Raw genomic sequence first — 27,936 nt, forward strand, 5'->3', positions numbered from 1 at the left:
CCTGTGTCATAAGTAAAGGGCCGGCTGGCTTGACCGTTAAAGGGTGCTGTAACCCCCAAAGTACACTCCAAACCAAATAACAAAATATTTTCTGTGTTTGTGAATTGTGTGCGCAGTAGCCGCACGTGCATCAACAAAGTAGTGCCAAGCGTGCCCCTGTGTCATAAGTAAAGGGCCGGCTGGCTTGACCGTTAAAGGGTGCTGTAATCTCCAAAGTACACTCCAAACCAAATAACAAAATATTTTTTCTGTGTTTGTGAATTGTGTGCGCAGTAGCCGCACGTGCATCAACAAAGTAGTGCCAAGCATGCGCCTGTGTCATTAGTAAAGGGCCGGCTGGCTTGACCGTTAAAGGGTGCTGTAACCCCCAAAGTACACTCCAAACCAAATAAGAAAATATTTTCTGTGTTTGTGAATTGTGTGCGCAGTAGCTGCACATGCATCAACAAAGTAGTGCCAAGCGTGCGCCTGTGTCATAAGTAAAGGGCCGGCTGGCTTGACCGTTAAAGGGTGCTGTAACCCCCAAAGTACACTCCAAACCAAATAACAAAATATTTTCTGTATTTGTGAATTGTGTGCGCAGTAGCCACACGTGCATCAACAAAGTAGTGCCAAGCGTGCGCCTGTGTCATAAGTAAAGGGCCGGCTGGCTTGACCGTTAAAGGGTGCTGTAACCCCCAAAGTACACTCCAAACCAAATAACAAAATATTTTTTCTGTGTTTGTGAATTGTGTGCGCAGTAGCCGCACGTGCATCAACAAAGGAGCAGCGCCAAGCGTGCGCCTGTGTCCCATAAGTAAAGAGGCGGCTGGCTCATTTCTTAAAGGGTGGTGTAACCTACAAAGTGCACTACTCTCCAGCAAAAATAAAAAAACATTTTCTGTGTTTAGCCGCACGTATATATCAAATCGATATAACATAAATGGAGGACCAAACTTTCTCCGATAAAAATAAAATAGAGAAAGATCAAGAACCACTTCCTCCTAGTGCTGAAGCTGCTGCCACTAGTCATGACATAGACGATAACATGCCATCAACGTCGTCTGCCAAGGCCGATGCCCAATGTCATAGTAGAGGGCACATACAATCCCAAATGACAAAGTTCAGGAAAATGACCTTGAAAAAACCATTTAAATCATCTGAAGAGAAACGTAAACTTGCCAATATGCCATTTACGACACGGAGTGGCAAGGAACGGCTAAGGTCGATCCCTATGTTCATGACTAGTGGTTCAGCTTCACATGACGATGGAAGCCCTCCTCCCACTAAAAAAATCAAAAGAGTTAAGCTGGCAAAAGCACAGCGAAGAACTGTGCTTTCTAAGAAGATATCACAAATCCCCAAGGAGAGTCAAAGTATGGTGGTGGTTGCGATGCCTGACCTTCCCAGCACTGGACGGGAAGAGGTGGCTCTTTCCACCATTTGCACGCCCCCTGCAAGTGCTGAAAGGAGCACCCACAGTCCACTTGCTAATATGCAAATTGAAGATGTCACTGTTGAAGTACAACAGGATGAGGATACTGGTGTAGCTGGCGCTGAGGAGGAAGTTGGCGAGGAGGATTCTGATGGTGATGTGGTTTGTTTAAATCAGGCTCCGGGGGAGATAGTTATTGTCCGTGGGATGAAAAAGCCTATCACGGTCATGCCTGGGCAGAAGACCAAACATTCCACCTCTTTGGTCTGGCAATATTTCTATCCAAATCCGGACAACAACTGTCTTGCCATATGTACCATATGTAAAGGTGGAATAAGTAGGGGTAGGGACGTTAACCACTTAGGAACATCCTCCCTTATACGGCACCTGCAGCGTGTTCATAAAAAGTTACTGTCAAGTTCAGAAACTTTGGCTAAGACCGTAAGCAGTCCAGGAACACCTAAATCCCTTTTTCCTGTTTTATCCAAGGAATCGGTGGATGAGGAGGATGAGGACGACATCTTGCCTCCGTAGAGCCAGTTTGTGCTGGGACACATTAATTGCCAGCTTGTTTTGTGGGGGCCCAAACGAACCAATCATTTCAGCCACAGTCATGTGGCAGACCCTGGCGCTGAAATGATTGGTTTGTTAAAGTGTGCATGTCCTATTTATACAACATAAGGGTGGGTGGGAGGGCCCAAGGACAATTCCATCTTGCACCTCTTTTTTTTCTTTGCAGTATGTACTGTTTGGGGCCTAGTTTTTCAAACTGCCATCCTGTCTGCCACTGCAGTGTCACTCCTAGATGGGCCACGTGTTTGTGCCGCCCACTCGTGTCGCTTAGCATAGTCATCCAGCTACCTCGGTGCAATCTTTTGGCCATAAAAACACTATTGTTAGGTGTGAGGTGTTCAGAATAGACTGGAAATGAGTGGAAATGAAGGTTATTGAGGTTAATAATTGCATAGGAGCAGAAAAACCCACAAATTCTGTGATTTAAGCTGTTTTTATGCTTTTTTTCAAAAAAATACAGATCCAAAACACAAAACCCAGAACCCAAAACACGGAAGGGTGGTTTTGGCAAAACCAATCCAGATCCAAAACACGAAGAAAGATCCAGATCCAAAACCAAAACACAAAACACGAAAAGTGGCTGGTGCACACCCCTAATATATATATATATACACATACAGCAATTCATACACCCACATAACTCATAAGTATACTTACACACAGCATACATGCATAAATACATGCATACATACGCATACAACAATACTTGCACACAAGATACCTACATATATACATAGTTACACACAGCATACATTCATACATAAATACACACAGCACATATAAAGACACACACAAATGCATACTTATGCACAGCAAACACATACACACACACAAACATCATTATACTTACCGAGGACTGAGGAGAGAGGGGGAGGAGGTGGGTCACCGCCGGAGCCCATGTGAGCGGAGTTCCTGCTGCTTGGCATGCGTAACAGCTCCTTCCCGGCGATCTCCTCCTGAACTCCAGGGACTTGGAACTGAGCCAGGCCCAGAGCAGCTGCACCAGGACGACGACCACAGCGTTGAAGATGGCCTTCACGGCACCTGACCACCCACACAGCATGACTGAAAACACTGTGAGATAAGCGGCTGCTCCACCCCCTACTGCCGCCGCACCAACACGCCCCCTCACAGCTGGAGAGTCACAGCACAGCAGGGACTGAAAGTGACACACAACAGCGCTACCTGCCCAGTGCCCGCTGCACGTGTATCCTGTATCCTTTGCAGAGAGCTCTGCCAACCAGAGCTCTCTGTTTGTGGATCCGCGGCAGCTCCATTGAGCCCGCAGTCAGGGGGGGTTTCTGGGTACTCAGAAACCCCCCCTGCGTGCGCTACTGCTCTCCACAGCCGGAATGAAAAATGGGGGCAAATCACGGGACCTTTATAGAATCCAAAACCCATGAAAATCCGACAGCTGGATGATGACGTTTTGCCTCGTTTTCAGATCAGAGTCAGGCGGGAAAACCCGAGCCGACTCGGATCTGCCTAGGATCCCCGTAGTTCGGGCGGGTTCGGTTCTCAGGGAACTGAACCCGCTCATCTCTAGTTTGAAGCCTCCTACACAGCTGTTTCTGTTTCAGCTAATGACTGTGGGGTCTATATATTAACAGGAGAAAAGGGGGAAAAACGCTAAAGGCAGAGAAAATCCCTGTACATACCACTTCTCAGTATGTACTAAAGGGACTTTCTCTGTTTGCAGACTGCCATCACTAAGTGCAGGCTACAACAACGCACTGAACCTGGGTCACTTAGAGCTGCCATAAACCCCTATTGGAGGAGAGGGTACTTATCGTTGGGTGCCTTCTCTAGCACTGTTATCACCTCCTTTAGCTGCCGGTATCTGCTTCTCCTCACTGGAGAAGCTGGTTGTGAGCTTGGTAACTTTGGCTGTGTGTCAATAAAGTTTTTTTGAAAAATAAAAACCTCTCTGTACAGGACAGGACTCCAGAGATCTGGTCAGTCTTGTCTCTGCTATACTGCCTACATCGCCAAGAGGGTGACTTAACGTTCACCCTCCCCGGCAGGTCTGTTATAAGCCAAAACCGCGATAGCCAGCTCCTGCTTCGCAGAGGTATGCAGGCGAAGCAGGAGCGGCTTTTACACCGCACTAAAGTGCCCCTTAGTACATAGACCCCTTAGTTTAAAGCTACATATGAAAATGATGATCATTATCACCTGTGTGGTTTGATTGTTTAATCATACACTTGACTATAATCCTACAAAATCCCTGACTTTGCAAGTGTACCTAGAAGAATTGATGCTGTGTTGAAGGCAAAGGGTGGTCACAGCAAATATTTATTTGATTTAGATTTATCTTCTATTCATTCACTTTGCATTTTGTTAATTGATAAAAATAAACTATTAACACTTCTATGTTTGATAGCATACTTACTTTGCAGCATCGTGTCACGCTCAAGATACTTAAAAACCACCTTTTTACCTCTCCAGTGCTTGTCCAGGCTACCACTGAGGTCCGCTCGCGTTGTGCATCACTCCCGGATAGCACAGAGGTCCGCTCATGCTGCACATAGTTCCCGGCTGGTGCTGAGGTCTACTCCTGTCCCGTCTACTCAGAGTCCTGTCACTGAGCATGGAGATGGCTCTCTGCAGTCACTTGCTCACAGCGTGTCTCCCCAGCATGATGGTATACAAACTGCACACCAGAGTTCCCTCCGGAACAACAGTATGGGAGCAGCTCTATTGGACTCTGATCGCAGCATCCAATTCCTGGGGATCTACCCCTATAAATTCAATTTACGATTGGCTTTTGTTGCCAGTACAACATCGCTTCTTGCTGAAATTACAGCTCAGTACTGAGCTCCCAGGTACTTTGTAACTGAACGGACCAAGGGCTTGATTCTGTAAGAATCGTAATTGCAAAGCTGCACACAGGCAGCTTTGCAATTGCGATCCTTTGCAGATATGGTAATCATGCCCCCTGTGCATTACTTAACCGAGCTGATTTGTTCAATGCATATCGGTTAATCTGCTTACCATCGGATAGCTGCGGTGACCAATAGGGTCCTGCAGCTGGCCGCCGCAGTTTAGAGGAAGGGGCCAGGAAATCTCCATCACCCGACGGAGATCCTGGCCTCTTCCCTCCCCCCCAACGGTGGCGACACGCCTTCGTTTTGGGTAACAGAGGCTGTCGCCACCCCCTCCTCACCCCAAACAGCAGCATACTGTCAATAACTGTCAGAACGGGTCTGGCGCCTTTGCAGATTCCCACACATCGAGAATCTACGTTCTGCTTTGTACTAGTGTGCACTGCTGGATCAGGTCCCCAGTCCGTTATATCCAGTTCCTATATTTGGTAAACAAGTCTCCTATACCATCTTGCACACCAGTCTGGTTTTACCGCTGAGATTTGTTCTTACAGCCACCATCAGTTCTAGGCGATACCTCCAACATCTGACTCATATCAATTAAGTTCCTCAATTCATCAACATTGGTCCCAACCGATCAAGTTCATCAATTCATCAACATCAGACTCATATCAATTAAGTTCTTCAATTCATCAACATAGGTCCCAACCGTTCAAGTTTATCAATTAATTGATATCGGACTCATATCAATTAAGTTCTTCAATTCATCAACATAGGTCCCAACCGTTCAAGTTTATCAATTAATTGATATCGGACTCATATCAATTAAGTTCTTCAATTCTTCAACATCCGACTCAAACCGATCAAGTTCATCAATTCTTCAACACTGGATTCAAATCCATCCAGTACTTCAATTCATGAACATCGGTCTCAAACTGATCAAGCTCTTCAGTTCAGCATTACCGGTAACTCCGTCCCTACTCATCAATCCAGCATCATCGGTCCCAACCCACCTCCTACATCTACGCCAGGGTTCAAACTCTGTAGGCCAGTATCTGGTGCAGTTTCAAATACTGGTATTAGAGCCTCTGTGCACCAAGGTGGACTTACCTTTTAAGAATGAGCTAATGAGAAAGGTAGATTTGTTCATCCTAAACTTAGGGCAACAGTCCTGCCTCAGTCAATTTGTCCTTCCAAAGAGGAACCGATGCAAATCAACCATTCCCGCCTATCTCAGGAAGAATGTCAAAGATGGCAGTCTGAGAGTCTCTGCCTATACTGTGCTGCTCCTTCTCATTAACTCAACAATTGTCCTAAGCGTCCGGGAAACTACTGCTCCTAACTCGGCAAGGAGAGGCTAAGTTAGGAGTAGTCCATTCCTCTCCAAAGAAAACCAATTGCACTCTCTCAATTTCTCTTCAAGTAGCCAAGCACTTCAAGCAAGTATCTGCACTGTTGGATAACTGGATTACTGTTGGCAACTGTGTCACATCTGAATTAGTCCAGCGATGGGCATTACTTACAGAGTCTGCTTCATCCTATCTACCGCATGGCGGTTGATGGAAGACCTTCAAAAGACCTTCGAATACATTTCCAGATCTTACTGGTGGCCTTCTCTCAGAAAAGACGTCCAAGATTTTATTGCTTCATGTAACAAATGCACCCAGGATAAAGAGCACCGACAGTCCTTAGCTGAGCAGTTACTCCCACTTTCTGTTCCACATCAACCATGGACACATCTGTCGATAGACTTCATTACCAATCTTCCGGTTCCAGCTGATACCTCCAACCATCGGTCTCATCTGATGCTTCCAACATTGGACTCATATTAATTAAGTCTTTTAATTCATCAACATTGGTCCTAACCAATCAAGTTCATCAACATCGGACTCATATCAGTTAAGTTCCTCAATACATCAACATCAATCCCAACCAATCAAGTTCATTCATTAATATCGGACTCATATCAATTAGTTCTTCAATTCTTCAACAACAGTCTCAAACCGATCCTGCTCTTCAGTTCAGCATTACCGGTCACTCTGGCCCTACTCAACAATCCAGCATTATCGGTCCCAATCCGATTCTGCTCATCTATACAGTATCATCATCTCCAGTTCTCATTCCTAATAAAGACATTGCATTCCTGTCCTCACCTTTGGGCCCATCATCCTCTACTTCAGCCTCACAGCCTGTTCCAACCCTTAGGTGTTACACATTTTGTTTCCACACCTGCCTAAAACTTTTGCACAATATTGTATGTCAGTGGGATGACCTACACATTGTATGTCAGTGGGATCACCTACACATTGTATGACAGTGGGATCACCTACACATTGTATGTCAGTGGGATCACCTACACATTGTATGTCAGTGGGATCACTTTCACATTGTATGTCAGTGGGATCACCTACACACTGTATGTCAGTGGGATCACCTACACAATATATGTCAGTGGGATCACCTACACACTGTATGTCAGTGGGATCACCTACACACTGTATGTCAGTGGGATCACCTACACATTGTATGTCAGTGGGATCACCTACACACTGTATGTCAGTGGGATCACCTACACACTGTATGTCAGTGGGATCACCTACACACTGTATGTCAGTGGGATCACCTACACACTGTATGTCATTGGGATCACCTACACATTGTATGTCAGTGGGATCACCTACACATTGTATGTCAGTGGGATCACCTACACACTATGTCAGTGGGATCACCTACACATTGTATGTCAGTGGGATCACCTACACACTGTATGTCAGTGGGATCACCTACACACTGTATGTCAGTGGGATCACCTACACACTGTATGTCAGTGGGATCACCTACACATTGTATGTCAGTGGGATCACCTACACATTGTATGTCAGTGGGATCACCTACACATTGTATGTCATTGGGATCACCTACACATTGTATGTCATTGGGATCACCTACACATTGTATGTCAGTGGGATCACCTACACATTGTATGTCAGTGGGATCACCTACACATTGTATGTCAGTGGGTGCATGATTCAGGGAATTTTGTTCCGACTCCTGTACTCCAAATCATTTCTTCAGCATTACTTTACAGAAGTGATGTTAAATTAATATGCTTAATTGTGAGTCATTATGTAATTAATGTTCATATTATATAGAAAAATATTATAGCCCTTAGTGTATGTTTCCTGTGACCAGCATGATGACAGCACATGATGTTTTGTCTTGCGCCCTTTTCATACAGAAGTCCTGTGAACTTCTTTGCTGTCACAATAATGTACAATAGTAGCTTGATATTTGTATGTATAAGTAAGAAAGCTCATTCTAATTAGATTGCAAGGGTGTCAATGTCTACAAGTTTTTACATTCTAAATACTTTGTAAATAGTTTGTATTTAGTTGAAAGAGAGAATATACAAGAGAACTCTCCCAGTAACCCTTTAACCATTGACCCCTACGCCCAGATTTCCCAGCTCATATACAGTTTGCATTCACTGTTGCACAGGATTTTGGACATGTATCGAAGACCCAGATAAGCCTGGTGGGTAGAACCAGGATCATTGGCGTATCTATAATGGATGCACACCCTGCACCCAAATAATTATACTTACCTCTTTGTAGTCCCGCTTCGTTTGAAGCAGTGACCATTTTACCAAAGATTTGCGCATGCACAGTAGAGGTGCCACTGGGAGCATGGCACATTTGCATGTGCATTAGACTGTGGCACAAAATATGAGGTGAAATATAAATAAAAAATATTAGAATGGAAAATGCAATATCTGAGTACTTAATTCATCACTCCAGAACAATAAATGGATGCTTGGTCTGCTGAGTGTTTCTTTCTTCACTTAGTGAGCAGACATAAATTCATAAAGAGGGAATGTAGAGACATAAAAGTATAAATGCAATGAAATACCACTGAACCAATACAATAGGTAGCAGCACCCAGTATACACATTTAAAACATCATATATAATGTAAAAAAATACCACTGAACCAATACAATAGCAAAAACAAAAATAAATAATATTAAAATAGGGTGACTGCACTTACCAGATTACTGTAGCATCACATGACTCCGCCCAAAGTGATGGTCACATGACCACCGGTACCTGGAAGCCTCTGCAGCTGTTGGGAGCAGGTAAGTCACCGCTCAGCCACCAGGGATGATTTGTCGACATTTCATCGGTGTCTACTTGATGAAAGTTGACATTGTCATGGTCGAAATGATCATGTGAACATTCTCATTTCAGCAATATGACTGTCAACATACAGATGTATCCTGCTACATCGTTGCTGCATACGCAGCAAATCGTGCCGCGCATGGCGTGAGGTGTGCGCCCACGAACAGATACGCGCACTGCCTTTGCACCCGCACCTCCATATGAATGCATGGTGCGATCGCTGTACACGCCATAGCATACCGTAGCACATGCTACTGCAGGTAATCGCATGGTGCAATGCGTGCGCACGTTTGTAGCGCATTTGGCAAAGATGTAGCAAGACACATCTGTATCATACCACACCCAGAAACTGCAATGTGTATCAGTCTCCAAAAGTCTAAAGATCATTGTACTGATACATTCTCTATCTACCGTCAGTCTGCTAATTGGTTGCTAGGTAACAAGTGGCGTCAGCGGTGATTGACAACGCTAAGGAGGAGATTGTGAAGCCGTCACTAGGAATGACGGCACTGGGGGAAGGTGGGCATCAGTGACCAATGAGAAATTATATGGTCACTACAGAGCCTTCCATAGTAAGTGTACATGAAATGAGAGTGATTGAAGGGACAGTAGTATGATGGTAAAGATTGGAGCAAGATAATAATGATAAGTGACTGCCTGATACATGATCACTGCATTAATAAATAAATGAACGCGGTCATGGTCAAAATAGAGACAAAAAAAAGATCTGTTTGTGATCTCTGGAAGAAATGTTTTTACATATGCAATCAATATAAAATTATGAGATATAACATTCATAAATAAATAAATATAAAAAGGTGTAATTAAAAAAGTGAATAAATAACTATGAATAAGGATATTAATAAACTGTGAAATGGATAAAAAATAAAATGTGTTAGAGATATGAGCTCGATAGCCTCCAAATAGGAGATGGGATGGTGGTCCTATGTAAACATGAATCAGGAGATGTGTTAAATGCTATAGATAAATTTGGGGTGCATAAAATGCATCTTAGTTGACTTTTTAGTCAGTTGAAGTCATTTCAATAAAAAAAAATATCTGTAACTCCCTCCTGCAATGTTTAAAACACCTGTATACATAAAACACCCCCATATACCTGCCCCATCCATATAACACTCCCATATACCTGCCCCAAACATACAACACCCCCATATACCTGTCCCACATCTTTTAACCCATTTTTATGCACTTTGCAGAATTTCCCCTCAATAATGTAATTATTAGCCCAATTACACTAATTGAAAGCTTCTAATAGACTAGATGAGATGGGGGTGTCCCAGAAGTTCTAAACCAAGTCCCAACATTTTTAACTTAAAATAACAAATTTTCCCAAATTTGCACCTGCTCTGAAGCTGCGATAAAAAAAATACTTTAATTCCTATAGAGATTATTGCAGCTAAAATTCTTGTGTCTAATAGAATATGAAAAACCCTGTGTCTGGACGAACCTTTGAATTGTTTACTATTTGGGTATATGTTTGTTCACCTTTAGAAATATGAACTTTGTGAATTTATACTTGACAAAGAGGGCTATTATTGCACCGATGTTTGCCTGCATATTGCCATCACCCTCACAAGTTTGGTCTGAATCTAATTTCAATCTAGGCTATGTCCCCTATATAAAGACCTAGGGCCTGATTCGGAGATGGACTATATTGCACAGCTGCAAGGAATTGGCTGTGCAATACCGTCCAAGTCATATGCAAATGCAGCAAGAGGTGCCTGTAGGATATAAACACCTCCTTGCTGCATCTGCGATCAGAGTGCAGTGTCCATAGATGCTGCCTCGGATCGATAGTTGCAATGGTTGCTCCTTTGGCTGGTCTGTGTCTGAGTCTTATTCAACCTTTATTTTCATATTATTAATTTTTGTTTTTAACTTATTTTAATTTCTTTATTGTGCAAGATGTTTTAAATTTGTATGCTGGATGTTGCTAGCTATTTTATTGGTTCAGATGTGTTTCATTGCATTTATATATACCAATTATACCTTTATTTCTCTACATGTCATCATGTATATGAATGGTGTGTCTGTTCCCTGAGTGAAGAAACAAGCACTGAGCAGACCAAGGGCTCTATTTATTAACATTATTTTTACTAAAATAAAGTGAAAAGGGGTGTTTTCACACCCTTTTCACATTATTTTAGTTTCACCTGTAGTTATTACAGGGCAATTGGAGTAGAATTAGTAAAATTCTACTCCAACCCCTAGTATCACTTATTTTTAGTAAAGCAGATCGCATTTCCCATAATTGTAATGGGAAATGTGATCCGACCAGAATTACTAAAAATAAATTGTAAAAAAATACCGGGGGTAGCCCTGTGATAATAACGCCACCTGGAGGTGGCGTTATCCAGGGTCTCCCCCGGCTACCGGGCTCCCACTCTGCTCTAACGGGGAGAGCAGAGGCGGGAGCCGGTACCAGTAATCAGCTATGTGGTCTCAACAGACTGCAAGCTGATTGCTGTAAAAAAAAAGAAAAAAAAAATGTAAACATTTTTTTTTTACTTACCTGAATCCAGGGACCGGTGATCGGGCCTCCTGTGATGGCTCCTCTCCGGTCAGCTGGTCTCCCATAGTGCACTGCGGCCCGGTCATCAGGTGATCGGGTCCCAGTGCAGTATGGGAGATCACCTGATCGGGAAGCCCGGAGAAGATCACCGGAGGCCAGGAGGATGCAGGTAAGTGTAATGAAGGGAGGGGGGGTCGAGGAGGTCCGCGATCGCGGGGGGCGGGGCTTTGTGTCGGTGGGGGGTAGCAGCGACGGTGGGTCGGCGCATGCACGGGCTCTTAGTCGTGGTATTTTTTCCGAAAATACCGCGACTAGAGTGCGGATGGGATCCGCAGGGACAGAGCTTTATCACAAGCTCTGTCCCTGCAAGGGATTTAGAGTAAATCCCTATGATATTGCCTGAATTCGCAATGCGAATTCACTCTGTAATATAACACTACAATCCGCATTCAATATGCGGATTGTAGTAAATAGAGCCCCAAGCATCCACTTATTGTTCTGGAGTGAAGAATTGAATACCCAGATTTTGCTGTATTATTCTAATATATTTAAAAAAAATGTTTTATGTAGTCATTTCAATTGGGAACAATTCCATTACAATAACAAGAGGAAATAAGAAGGATACATATAAAAACAGATCCAAGAACCATTTAAAATGTAGACAAAGTAAACACATAATCATATATGAAATGTCATGTTTCTTGCAAAAGGGGTGGGTGGGAAAAAAAATACAAAAATAAAGAGGAGTAAGGGGGGAGGGAAAGACAATGACGTAATGAAAACTCACAATAGTACATGTCATATATCTAGGATGAAAGCACAATAAAATAATTTCAATTAGACAGAGAGGGGTCTAAAAGTGAAACTTAGGGTAGTAAACGGACAGACACCAACAAATACCACGTGGTTGATTCAAAGGTCTTAATAATCTGAGATTGAGTAGAAGAAGGGAGTGTGATAATATATGTTTCCCGTTTCTTATAGAAGCGCTTAACACCTTTTTTTATATCAAAATAAGGGCCCCATTTACAAACGAAATAGAAATATAACCCCTTTAGCGCTCGCTAAAGGGGTTATACCATCTTGCTGTATTTAGTAAACAGCGGTAATCTTAGATTACCGCTGTTTGTACAGCATCGCTGTGCGATGCGGGCCCCATTGCCGGCAATGGAGACCCGGCGGTGCCTCTCCGGCTTCAACAAAGCCTTCCAGGCACTGCCGGGTCTCCGTCATGCACATGCGCAGACGGACCGTCGCGTATGCGCATGACCCTGGAGCCCCGTCGCTGGCAGCGTTAGGCTGCCAGCAGCCCAGCAGAGGACCTCGTCGAGGACGAGGATTCCGCTGGACTTCGCGGGACCTCGCCGGAGGGGTAAGTATTACTAAATATACCAGTGGAATTTTCGTTTGTATCACAGTGATACTAAACGAAAATTCCTGCTGGTATTTCCCTTTGTTTGTAAATGGGGCCCTAAGTGTCCCTGCGCAGGGGTGTATCTAGGGGTCCGAGCGCCCCTGGCAAGTAAGGGACTGGCGCCCCCCCTTTGTCAGATAGTAAACAGATATAGATATACTGTACCTAGCACTGCACATACATATACATAGCACACATACTGTAAATGGCACACCACACACACATTGTACACACATACAGTGCACACACATACCTAGCACTGCACATACATATACATTGCACACACACACATTGTACACACATACCTGGCACTGCACATACATATACATGGCACACATACTGTACATGGCACACCACACACATAGCTAACACTGCACATACATAGCACACACATACTGTACATGGCACACCACACACACACATTGTACACACATACCTGGCACTGCACATACATATACATAGCACACATACTGTACATGGCACACCACACACACATTGTACATACATACAGTGCACACACATACCTAGCACTGCACATACATATACATTGCACACACACACATTGTACACACTTACCTGGCACTGCACATACATATACATAGCACACATACTGTACATGGCACACCACACACACATTGTACATACATACAGTGCACACACATACCTAGCACTGCACATACATATACATTGCACACACACACATTGTACACACTTACCTGGCACTGCACATACATATACATAGCACAAATACTGTACATGGCACACCACACACATACAGTGTACACACATACCTAGCACTGCACATACGTAGCACACATATACTGTACGTGGCACACCACACACACACATTGTACACACATACCTGGCACTGCACATACATATACATGGCACACATACTGTACATGGCACACCACACACATACAGTGTACACACATAGCTAATACTGCACATACATAGCACACACATACTGTACATGGCACACCACACACACACACACATTGTACACACATACCTGGCACTGCACATACATATACATGGCACACATACTGTACATGGCACACCACACACATACAGTGTACACACAGCTAACACTGCACATACATAGCACACACATACTGTACATGGCACACCACACACACACATTGTACACACATACCTGGCACTGCACATACATATACTTGGCACACCACACACACACATACAGTGCACATACATACCTAGCACTGCAACTACATATACATAGCACACATACTGTACATGGCACACCACACACACACACACACACACACAATCACATACCTGGGGCTGAGAGGAGGAGATCGGCAGCCGCGGCAACACATACTGTGAGGAGGGAGAGGGAGCAGCTATGGCTGAGCATGCGCAGCAACTCCCCAGCTCCCTCTGACATTCTGACCTCTCTGTAGCTGTGATCGCGGCAGCGTTTGCCGTTTGTGTTGAGATGGAGACACAGCTGCCTCCATCTAAAAAATAAATAATTGGACTAATCAGGGGAGGTTTTAGCTGCGGGTGGCATTTGCCAGGGGTACCAGCCAGTGGGGGGCCCCCCACCGGCCGGCGCCCCTGGCAAGTGCCATCCTGGCCAATAGGAAGATACGCCCCTGTCCCTGCGGTCAAGATAAATGAGATGTAAAAGAGCACCCTGTATCTCGCTGATTAAGGGGGCGGTTTTCTTAATCTATTTGCTTAGAAAGGCCTTCTTAGTAACTGTGACATTAATATTGAGAGTTGGAATGAGAGGCTTAATATTAGAAAATGTTTTCCATATATTAAAGTTAGCAAAAAGTAATGGTATATGATGAAAGGGTAAATGGAGGTGGAACAGTCAGTTAATAAAAACTAGAAACTAGTTCCAATAGTGATGGACCTTTGAACACAACCACATGCAATGAATATAATTTGCGCAAAACATGTTACATTTACGGCAATGGCCAGAGTCCTCTGGGCACATGTAATAGCATTGTAACGAAAACATATTAGCCCTATGATGGGTTTTTAAATGGACCACAGGTTCTCAAACTCGGTCCTCAGGACCCCAAACAGTGCATGTTTTACAGGTCTCCTCACATAATTACTAGTGAAATAATTAGCTGCACCTGTAGATCTTTTAAAATGTGTCAGTGAGTAATGAATACACCTGTGCACCTGCTGGGTGACCTGCAAAAAGTGAACTGTGTGGGGTCCTGAGGACCGAGTTTGAGAACCATTGCTTTAGACCATGCCAAAAACAATGAATTCCATAAACGGGTAGGGTCTTTTGCAAGTCATTTCTAATACATTTATTATTTAATTTCATCTTCTATTTTGGTACTTCCTTACTTTGTACAAATATATTATTACCGCTAATCAGAGCCCCTAATACATCAGGGTGTGCAAAATAGGGGTATAGCCTAAATAGTTAATTTAGAGCAGGGTTTGTTTCCATTAATATATATTCTCTCTATTAGCACTATTTTGGGACATTTTGGGAGGTTCTGTATTGCTCCAGGTTGATATCTTATTTCACATTTAATACATGGTTCCACTAGTCGGGTGTAGAAAGCCGTCCCTGGGCCCATTACCTTCGGGGAGCATGGCCCCTTAGAAAAAAAACCACCAAAACCATATTTACAGTGCCACTTCGCGCGCGGGGGGGGGGCACGATTAGTGTAATCGCTCCCTGGTCTCCCACTGCAGCCTAGCACACAGCAGCATGTGCTGGGCTGCTGACAGATAAGAGGGAGGGGAGGCACCATCAGACCCAGGCCCCTCCAACAAGCCCAGGCCCAGGTCCATCATCTTCCTTACTGTTTTTTTTATTGGCTCTGGTAAATGGTAAGGAAGGGATTGGTACTATTGTTAGACAGTATACAAGGGGTGAGCAGCACCTGTTTCACAGGATGTCTGGAAATAAGAGGAATCTGCAGCTGGTTGAAGTTCCATCTAATAGTGGAGTTGGCCGTTCGCCTCTAATTCTTAATCCACTGAAGTCAGTGGAAGGCTTTATGTGTATTTTGGCATTACCCTCACACATATCCATTCAGTGCAGTGAAAGTTTGTGTGTGGACAATGCTGCCAAGATGCCCGATGTTTATTTTGTCTTTGACAGCCTGCAGCCCTTTCATCAAAGCTGCTGACTTTGAAAGCCCAGAACTACAAACAAGTTCAGAATATTTTGGATGTCTAATCCCGGTGGTCCAAAGACAGCCTAATTATAGTAGCTGTCGGTGATAAAGGATATTATTTCTGGAAACACAGCAGGCATTTATTAAACAATTGCACCAGCTGGAGACAAATTATTGCCTTTATTTTGAACACGCATTTGTAAGTCTAATGTTTTTATTTCAATGGGACACAAATGGTTGGGAAAATGAGAGTGCTTGTATTATTGCATTTTGTGCAGTGGTCACTCAGACCAGTGTAATTACGAGTGAGGTGGTTATCGGCTGCTGCTGTAACTGCTGGGTTGTTATTATATTGCAGTTAAATCCTAAACCCCACTGTTATTTTTCCCCATGTCTGACTTCCTTGAATGTCAGCGAATGTAGAGTCATGGTAAATGTAACAGATGTCTGATACAAAGCCCTGACAAGTGCAGCATAATAGCACCCTCCAAACTCCTAACGGCTTCCAATATTCTTGTCATTTGTCATTTGATGGCCATTCAGTCAGACACTTTACTGCTATTTCTTCTGCTTAAAATGTCAGATTAGGCAAAAATAAAAAAAACTGTGTTTTAGTAAAAGAAAAAAGACTTGGATATGAAAATGTTATTTATAGGTTTTTTGTGAAGTATACGTTCTGCTTGTATTCAAAAGTCCAATAGATGTACAAACATCTGAATCTACATATACAGTATCATAATAACAGTGACACTGAGTTTGTGGCCTGTTATTGTAAAGACTAAAAGATCAGGGAAATATCTGGGAAATAAAGACTAAAAGATCAGTTCACTGCTTACCAAAAAAGAGAATCAGGTCATTTAAATAGTTGCAAATAATTGGTTTATGTACAATGCAGCGGGTTGTGCATGTTTTTGATTCTTCCTTTTTAAAAAAAAAAAAAATGTACATTTATTTCACAAGGCACATACAATTACCAGGGGCTCTTTGATGTTGGTCATTACAATCTGTATATTTGTGACCATTACTGTTACACGGATGAGAGACCTGCTATATCCCGCTGCATCACCTTCATACATGACCGGACGGGCCACTGTATGCTCCGCTCCATCTCCGCTGCATGTGCATGTAACTGTGAACACGGCTGTACTAAACTGGTTCACTACAATACACCCAAGCTCCTGATTAAGTCTATCTGGCTAGTGTGTCTATTACAATACTGCTGGCAGCTACTATTTAACAAAACTGTATATACCACAAAATAGTACACACAAACTGCACATGATCCTGTTCCACTGAATTTCACACACACATATTTAGTAAAATGCAGGGTAATAATAATACAAAGAACTCCACCAAGAGAATTTATTTGCAGGGGAAAAATAAAACTTCGGTCTGTCCTTGGACTAGTTAAATCATGGGTATGCAGTCAGGAAGCCGACGGTCGAAATGATGACCACCGGCTTCCCGACTGTGCAGTCCCGGCAGGGGAGTAATGATAGGCGTCAAAATCCCGCCGCCTATCATTATCCCTACACAGGGTGCCCGACGCCAGGCATATCGAACAAAAGTAAGCCGGGCGGTGAGTGCGGACAGCCGCGGGGGGGGGGGCCTCAGGTTAGGGGCTCCTGGGGGGAAATTAGGGTTAGGCATCCCCCCAGGGAGGGTTAGGGTTAGGCACTCCCGGGGTGAGGTTAGGGTAGGCACCCCCCCGGGAGAATTAGGGTTAGGCACTAGGGGGCGAGGTTAGGGTTAGGCACTTTGGGGGGGAGGTTAGGGTTAGGCACTTACGGGGAGGGTTAGGGTTAGGCACGAGGGAGGTTAGGGTTAGGCACTAAGTGGCAAGGTTAGGGTTAGGCACTAGGGGGCGAGGTTAGGGTTGGGCACTAGGTGGTGAGGTTAGGGTTAGGCACTAGGTGGTGAGGTTAGGGTTAGGCACTTGGGGGGGAGGTTAGGGTTAGGCACTAGGTGGTGAGGTTAGGGTTAGGCACTAGGGGGGGAGGTTAGTGTTAGGCACTAGTGGGCGAGGTTAGGGTTAGGCACTAGGTGGCGAGGTTAGGGTTAGGCACTAGGTGGTGAGGTTAGGGTTAGGCACTAGGGGGGGAGGTTAGGGTTAGGCACTTGGGGGGAGGTTAGGGTTAGGCACTTACGAGGAGGGTTAGGCACTAGGGAGGGAGGTTGGGGTTAGGCACTAGGGGGCGAGGTTAGGGTTAGGCACTAGGGGGTGAGGTTAGGGTTAGGCACTTACGGGGAGGGTTAGGGTTAGGCACCCCCCCGGGAGACTTAGGTTTAGGCTGCGGGGACGGGGGAGTTAGGGTTAGGCACTAGGGGGCGAGGTTAGGGTTAGGCACTTACGGGGAGGGTTAGGGTTAGGGGGGGAGAGGGTTAGTTATGCTTACCTTTTTTAGCTTTTGGGATCTTCACTCCGGCCGGTCTTCCGGCTTCAGGATATGAACAGCCGGACATAGGTCCGGCAGTCATTCATACCGATCCCTCTGATACATTGGTAGGAAATATGCTGAGTATTAAAATGAAGTATTTTACTGCATCGTAGATTGTGGTTTTCTCTAAGTGGACTGCACTATGGGGAGATATCAGTATTCTTCCTTAAAACATAACGTTGCTGGTAATTATTCCTTCAGCCTTGGTGGAGACTGGATAGAGAGTGGGTGCTACTAGTAACTGTTTCTGGGATGCTTTGGGAAGGGAATTGAAACAAGCTGTCTTGTGTATATATATATATATATATATATATATATATATATATATATATATTAGAGATGTGCGCTGACTCCTGTATTTTGGTTCTGGTTTTGCAAAACCACCCTCACGTGTTTTGGTTTTGGATCTGTATAGTTTAAAAAAAGATTATAAAAACAGCTAAAGTCACATAACTTGGGACTGTTTTTGTTCCTACAGTATTATTAACTGCAATGACATTAATTTCCAATCAATTTTGACCACCTCACAGTTCACAATATTGTTTTCATCCAGTTTAGGCCAAAAGGTTGCACCTGGCTGGCTGACTAAGCTAAGCGACAGCAGTGGACGTCACAAACATGTGGCAGTTCATCTTTCAATATGGCACATCTAGGAAACAGTGGCACTGCAGTGGCAGACAGGATGGCAGTTTATTAAAATTTACGACCCAATATTAGAAACCAAGAATGTTTTTATTAATCAAGAACTAAATCAGAGGCCAGAGGGAGGTGGCCCCAGAGTACCGACCGTCGGCATCCCGAAGGTAAGTATCATGGGAGAGGGTTAGTCACTAGGGGGAGGGTTAGGGGAGGGGGAAGTTAGGGTTAGGCACCAGGAATGAAGGGCTGGGTAGGGAGAGGGGGAGGGTTAGCATACCTACCTACAACTGTCAGTATGTTAACCCTGTTGGGATCCCGGCATCGGGGCTCTGACCGCCGGGATCCCGACTGCCGGCAACTCATGCAGACATGTACACACACAGACCCCCCCTCCCGAATACAACTCCAACTTTTACTCCTGAATGCAGTCATATTGAATAGACTGAACATCACTTTGATGCCATTTCCACCCATTATAAGACAATGGTCGTAGTAAAGACACATTGCCATCTTGTTCATGTCTTGTGGCCAGTATCAGTGTTAGTACAATAAAATATTTGGCTACTCTTTATTTCGAAATGATACTTATTATCAATATCCCAAACTTTCAAATTAGAGTAAAATAAAAAAGAATTTGAGATGAGATTTTATTGTGCAAGATGCAAGATATGCCAGCATTTCAACTAGACAGACTATCCCCTATCATGTTTCCATTTACTGAGGGTTAAGAACATGAGGATTGTAGTAGGCAGAACATACTGGACTAAATATAGTACTATTGGTGTACTACAATAATCCATGTTATTAATGACCTTGTAAATAGAGTGTAATATGTCTATATTTAACATATGACACTAACTATTTAAGAATATTAACAATACCAACTCCCTACAGAAATACTTAGACAAAATATCCAATTGGATGGGGAAATAGCAGATTACGTTTCATGTAAATAAATGTCAGGTTGTGAACTGAGGCTGTGGTAACAGTTATGCTGCTTACACATAAATGAGATACAACTGGGGAATCAGAGATGGAAACAGATTTAGGAATAACAGTAGACAATATAGCAGCACTAAGAGCCAAGAAGCAGCTGTAGAGGCTATTACTCGTACAGTCACGGGATGCAAAAAGTAATATATATGCACAAGATGCAAATATAGTTTTACTATTATATGCATAACTAGTCAGACCACATCTTGAGTATGGGGTGTAGTCTTTTAGGACATGAGATTGTTTTAACCTCAAGAACAATGTACTGTAGCTGCATTTATGAAATGCAGCTGTATAGGTTTTAGAATACATACAGATGTTAATAGACCAGATATTAAGAAATGAGACCGAAAACATATTGCTGTTAAATCATGTACATGTTTTATGTGCCTGAGAGTTTGTTGCTGGAAAATATAATTCATTTTATTACAACAAATCATTTCAAAACAGACGCTGTTGTTTCTATTTTTCCATTATTCCATGTGAGATGGCCTTGTCTCATTACAAAATCATTATGCAGATCAATAACAGAAAGTTGAGCACAGTGTTTACTGGACTACAGTATATGGGTATATAATTATTCTTTGAGCTGGCACCTCCTTTAAAAAATCCCCAGTGTCATGTAATGTGAACAACGAAAACTACTGCTTTAGGCTGTGCTCACAGTACAGAAGTCTAGTTATACTGATTTATATGTCCGCTATTCTTCAGCAGTGAACTATCACTCTGTAATTTATCATATCCATGTGAAGATTAGGGCAGTCGTGTTCCTGTTTCCCATTCTAATTGTTTTATTGGCTGTGCTGATTTTTTTTATAATTAAAAGTAATGATGCACCGAAATGATCAAGACAGGGTTCCAGAACTGTTTTACCATTCTATGGACCTAGATGGAAGGGGAATCGGTATGAATTACTGCTGGACCTAAGCCCATGTAATTTCATGACCTGAACTATCTTCAGGTCACCTAATTGTCCTGGAACTGTATTTACTTTCAAAATGATGGGAGCTATACATATATGAGTATCAGTAAAGGCAATTTAACTGTTTGACATATACAGTCAGGTCCATAAATATTGGGACATTGACAGAATTTTCATATTTTGGCCTCTATTCACCACCACAATGGCTTTGAAATTAAACAAACAAGATGTGCTTTAACTGCAGACTTTCAGATTTAATTTGAGGGTAATTACATCCAAATCAGGTGAACGGTGTAGGAATTACAACGGTTTCTATATGTGCCACCCACTTTTTAAGGGGCCAAAAGTAATGGGACAAACTAAACAATCCTAAATCTATCGTTCACTTTTTAATACTTTGTTGCAAATCCTTCGCAGGCAATTACAGCCTGAAGTCTGGAACGCATAGACATCACCAGACGCTGGGTTTCATCCCTGGTGATGCTCTGCCAGGCCTCTACTGCAAATGTCTTCAGTTCCTGCTTGTTCTTGGGGCATTTTCCCTTCAGTTTTGTCTTCATCAAGTGAAATGCATGCTCAATTGGATTCAGGTCAGGGGATTGCCTTGGCCATTGCATAACATTCCACTTTTTAGCCTTAAAAAACTCTATGGTTGCTTTTGCAGTATGCTTCGCGTCATTGTCCATCTGCACTGTGAAGCGCCGTCCAATGAGTTTTGAAGCATTTGACTGAATATGAGCATATAATATTGCCCGAAACACTTCAGAAATAATTCTGCTGCTTTTGTCAGCAGTCACATCATCAATAAATACAAGGGAACCAGTTCCATTGGCAGCCATACATGCCCACGCCATGACACTACCACCACCATGCTTCACTGATGAGGTGGTATGTTTTGGATCATGAGCAGTTCCTTTCCTTCTCCTTACTCTTCTCTTCCCATCACTCTGGTACAAGTTGATCTTTGTCTCATCTGTCCATAGGATGTTGTTCCAGAACTGTAATGGCTTTTTTAGATGTTGTTTGGCAAACTCTAATCTGGTCTACCTGTTTTTGTGGCTCACAAATGGTTTACATCTTGTGATGAACCCTCTATATTCACTCTTGTGAAGTCTTCTCTTGATTGTTGACTTTGACACATATACACCTACCTCCTGGAGAGTGTTCTTGATTTGGCCAACTGTTGTGAAGGGGTTTTTCTTCACCAGGGAAATAATGAATCTGTCATCCACCACAGTTGTTTTCTGTGGTGTTCCGGATCTTTTGGTGTTGCTGAGCTCTCCGGTGCGTTCTTTCTTTTTAAGAATGTTCCAAACAGTTGATTTGGCCACACCTAATGTTTTTGCTATCTCTCTGATGGGTTTGTTTTGATTTTTCAGCCTAATGATGGCTTGCTTCACTGATAGTGACAGCTCTTTGGATTTCATATTGAGAGTCGACAGCAACTGATTCCAAATGCAAATGTCACACCTAGAATCAACTCCAGACCTTTTACCTGCTTAATTGATAATGAAATAATGAGGGAATAGCCCACACCTGTCCATGAAATAGCTTTTGAGTTGATAGTCCCATTACTTTTGGCCCCTTAAAAAGTGGGAGGCACATATAGAAACCGTTGTAATTCCTACACCGTTCACCTGCAGTGGATGTAATTACCCTCAAATTAAATCTTAAAGTCTGCAGTTAAAGCAAATCTTGTTTGTTTCATTTCAAAGCCATTGTTGTGGTGAATAGAGGCCAAAATATGAAAATTCAGTCAATGTCCCAATATTTATGCACCTGACTGTATATTAGACATAACTAAAGATTTATTGTCCAAAATAGCCATGTTCTCTGACCAGTGAGAGGGAGAATAAATGTATTATGCTAACTTGGGTGATGAAACTTTTGCAGGTGTGAATGATATAATGGGTTTGAGGTGTCATTTTTCTAAGCTGCAATACAGTGGATCATCCAGTGCATGAGGAACATTTCCAGAAGCAGCCTGCCCCAACTCCCTCACACCTAAACATTCCTTCAGAGCTGCTCTAGTAGGCGCGACAGTGCAGAGGCACCAAAGTACGGTAGACACATTGTAGTTGCGCCCAAATCGGAACTGATAATTGGGATAGAGGGACAGTCCCCTCAAATCAGAACTAACCTACCTAAATTGGGACAGTAGGGAGGTGTTCATTAGTTAGGTCTTAGAGGCTAGATCTGTGTAAAATACAGACTACCAGTGATAATTAAGGTTAATTGGTGAACCCCTTTAATTTATGTCACAGTCACTTACAACCACACATGCAAACCTCAACTACATACCATTCATCACGCATATGCTTTAGAATTTGATGACAGATAAGAACCACTTGACCCATATAGTCTGCCCCTTTTTTCAAACCCTATTTGATCCTTAGTTCTTTGTAAGGATATTCTGATAACTATCCAAAGCATGTTTAAATTACTCTCCTGTATTAGCCTCTACCACCTCTGATGGGAGGCTATTCCACTTATCCACTACCCTTTGTGTGAAGTAATGTTTTCTCAAGTTTCCCCTGAACCTGCCACCCACCAGTTTCGGCACATGTCAACATATTCTACTACTTCTCTTCCCTCCTGTACCTTCTTAAAACCCTTGCTACATTTGAAAGTTTCTAATATGTCCCCTCTTTCCCTTCTCTGATACTTATTAAGATCTCTCAGTCTTTCCAGGTAAGTTTTGTGATGTAGGCCATGCACCACTTTAGTTGCCCTTCTTGACTAGTCTTTTTCGCACACACCTATCTCCTGTTCCTGAGTCATATAATGACCCTGTCTACCCTTCTATTCACACCGTGCCAACCACACTCCCAAACCCTTGTCACATATATGACCCCCCATCCTCCCTACAATTGTCACATTTCATCCTCACCCTCCCAATGACCCATCACCCTGATCTTCTTTCCCAGTACAACTGGGTAAATAGTGGGAGTACATTTTTGAAAGGGAGGGTGTATATTACATATGATCCTCACCCTATCAAACCTTTTTCTAGATGATCACAGTACCCTCAATCTCATTGTCACATAACCTGACTATAATGGAGGAAAACAACCTACAAATATATTTTTGGGCTTCTAAGGCACATGGGTCTGGTGCAGTGGAACCTTCTATTGTTCCTGGCCCTGGGAGAACTACATATCCGACCCTATGATATCCACTATTTGGACGACGTACACTATAGTGTATTACTATACATGTCTATTATTCAGTACAATGTCTCATTTACAATTACTAACACTGCATTTCGATGCACAATTAGCACTGAACCAAAGCAACCAATCAGTAACTAATTTATCTGTCTAGGGCAAGAAATTAATTAAGTCAATTGTCTCTTTACTTGGAGACATATTTTCATACTCAGTAGAATGCTGTACACGACAAATGTTATCCCAGCTCACCATCTCCTCTATATGAGTTCATTTAGAATTGCATTTAAAAATAGTTTATTCATATTACTGACTTAAATGTCTACTTTTTTGGAGGAATAACATTTTGTTACAAGGGATATTTATATTCCTACTCTCTATACGAACGTCCAATTGTATCTTTTTAGCTAATGTCTGTATATTTCTTTCCACAGTAGAAACAACAGTATCTGCATTTGTACAGATGTATAAAATCATAGATTTGAAATATCGTAGACTATATTATTCACAAGACTATATATACAGGTATATAATATATATATATATATATATATATATATATATAGAGAGAGAGAGAAAGAGAAAGAGAGAGAGAAATCTGATAGAGCACCCAAACTCCAATAGAGATAATATACAATTTGCAACTCTCCGTTTGAATAATAGTTTATTAGCAGTAAATATAATCTACCATATAAAAAGGGATAATCAGTTCCACATGGAAACCATAAGACAACAATATAGCATATATATGTATATATCTATTCAGGAAGTACACATGTAATGATTTCATATAGAATACCACATTTAGCCAAATGTATCTCTTGTGCACATAAAATCTCCTTTCAATGCATCAAAAAGCTTTTGCAATAGAGTTTTCTTTAAACAGATCTCTATAGATCTCACAAACAATAATAAGGATATATCTGATGTTAGCATATATATGTATATGTCTCCACACTGCCTTGAGATGAATAAAAGGAGATGTATAGCTTATTATATTGATATACTGCAGGCTGTTTGTAGTGATCCCAATAGTTCTAAATCACATAATGCAGCTATGAATCACTGTGTCCAGTCCATATATACAAATTATTTCACATTCAGGGCTGTTGATGTTTCTCGCCCAGTGAAAGTACAAACTATTCCTCCACTTCAGCAGCACAATGTGCACCACCGCTCACCGTTTTGTTCCCCGGAGCTCTGTCGCACAGCGCCGCTGTATCAGTGCACGTTCCATGCTGCACTATGGGCTCTGCACAGATTAGAGATCACTGCTCCTACCTTGGGGTTGAATTGCAAGGATATTTCTCCATAAAATGGTGGTCAGATGCTTGGCTGATAAGGAGGGGTGTGCTGGTTCCAATTATAAATGCATAAGGGGTGAAAAGACGTGTACCCCACAAGTCCTTAATGCATTTCTCTATCCAAGAAAGTTCCTGAAGGATATATATATGGCGGATGAGCCATAGCGCCTCCAATGGGAACTTGATGGGGCCGCCAGTCAGTCGTGTGTGCAAATTTTATTTTATTGTTTTAACTGGCTGTGCAGGGGGCTGAGGAGAAATGGGGGGGGGAGTTGGGTGGGAGGATGTGAGGGTAAGGGGGTAAAATCCAGAAACGTAGTAAAAACATTGATATAAACGGAAACCATGTAAAATGTGTTGAAAAAAAATAGTAATTAATTGCATTGAAAAAGCTGAAAACCATAGAAAATGCTGTGAGAATCCACACAAAAGCCAGATACATACACAAGCACACACCTTGCCATATACTCACTGAATTCACATAAAAAAACACCTAGATCTACATTAGATTTCCTGCTTTTTCGATACACTTTACATGGTTCTGGCCTTTTTAATACACTTAACACGGTTTCCTGCTTTGTTGATGCATTTTATATGGATTATGGCTTTTTCAATGCATTTACTATGTTTACAACCTTTACCCACACCCGATTTGAGAGGTATAGTGTGAACTTGGGGCCTTCTGCATTTAAAAGGGACCAATCCCAAAGTATCATAACTACCATGGGTGCAAGGGGTGTTGCTGCTATGGGGCCTGAGCTGCTTATAGGGCCTGCCACTCCCCCTACATCCAGTTACGCACGGATTTGGCCACCGGGTTTAGCCTGAGTTATCTGTCAGCCTGAGATCGAGGCACCCGGCCGGCCATAGAAAGAAGAGTGGCACATGGGATTTATCTTTTACTACTCAGACTCTGAGCAGTTAAACTAAAAAATCCCATAAGGCCTTTGAGCCCTTTAGAAAGATGGCTGCCGCTGGAGCTATCCAGCAGATGGGTTGTCCATGTCCATGCTGTTTCTGCTGTGTGCGCTTGGGTGCAGGACAAGTGGTTGCCCGGGTGAACATTCCTGGGAAGTTCTCACAGCTCGGCACTGCAGTGTAAGGTCCCCACTTCTCAGAACATAGTAGACACTTTAATAATGATGCAGTCAAATGATTTTATAGAGAAGTGTAGAGCAGTATAGAGGGTAGTAGAATAGCATAGGGGGATGTAGAGGAGCATAGATGGATGTAGAAGAGCATTATAGAGGGATCTAGAGGAGCATAGAGGGGTGTAGAGCAGTTTAGAGGGATGTAGAGGAGCATAGATTGGTGTAGAGAAGTATAAAGGGATGTGAAGCAATATAACGGAGGGGGGGGGGAGGGTGTAGAGTATTATAGCCCTGCAGTGCTGGGCAAGTTTTTTTTTCATGTGGGGGCCAAAGTATATTTTTTTCCCCCTTCGGTGCCAAGGGGGGGCCCACAAAGTTCTAGCTAGGACCCTGGACCCCAGCCAAAGTGGGGTGGCCCCGGCAGTGACACACTTGTTGTGAGACAGGAAGCCTGTAATTGCTCCCCACCCAGATGAAGTTATGGTCATGTCTCGGAGACTACCAGATCTAATGACTGGTGAGTAGTGAAAAGGAGGACATGCCCCAGGCCAATCTTTCTCAAGGGCTCATCTCATGCACGTACATACTGTATAATCCTTTAAATTGTCTTTCAATGTGTCTCACTGGCACATCAACTGCAATCATAATATTAGGAGGAATTGGTTCTATACTTAGGCTCTTTTAGATGTCTCTATTTGGGTAAACTTAATTGTATGTTTTAGCTTTCTTTATATAGGTACTAGTATTTACACTGCTTAGAATTGTCTGTATTATGATAAAAGCCTGTTATTTTCTGATATACTGTAAGTGTGCATTTAGTAGTTGGATGTTGATTTTAATTGATGTATAACAGTGATAAGCACATGATTCTTTTTGTCTTCTTATGCAAATAATTAGTTCCCTGTGTGTACAAAGTTTAGTTGAGAGTTGTTAAGTTAGGTTCCTGGAGCCCGACTTCTTCCTATGGGATGGAGGTCTGGGGTTGCAAAGAGGGATCTGGTTGGATCCCGCTGTCTCCTCTGCACTGCGTGCCCTTTAGCTGTGTGCATGCATGAACTCAGGTCATGCATGCGCACTTGGCCAGAGTAGCAGTTTTAGGGATTGCTGGGACAGCTGCTACAAAAAGCACCAGTCCCCACCCCAGAGCAATCCTTAGGTAGTTAAGTATCCACTATCTGGCACCCTATGATGAATAGCCCCCTAAGCCCCTATAATTAGATAAAAAATGAATGCATTTAAACACTACAGTATGCTAACATGCACCTGCCATTCAGTTTATATGCATGCGCAGTAGAGATGTGCGGGTCTGGTTCTCAAAAAACCG

Source organism: Taudactylus pleione, unplaced genomic scaffold (genome assembly GCF_031769625.1).
Source record: "Taudactylus pleione unplaced genomic scaffold, aTauple2 ptg000179l, whole genome shotgun sequence".
Lineage (NCBI taxonomy): Eukaryota > Metazoa > Chordata > Amphibia > Anura > Myobatrachidae > Taudactylus > Taudactylus pleione.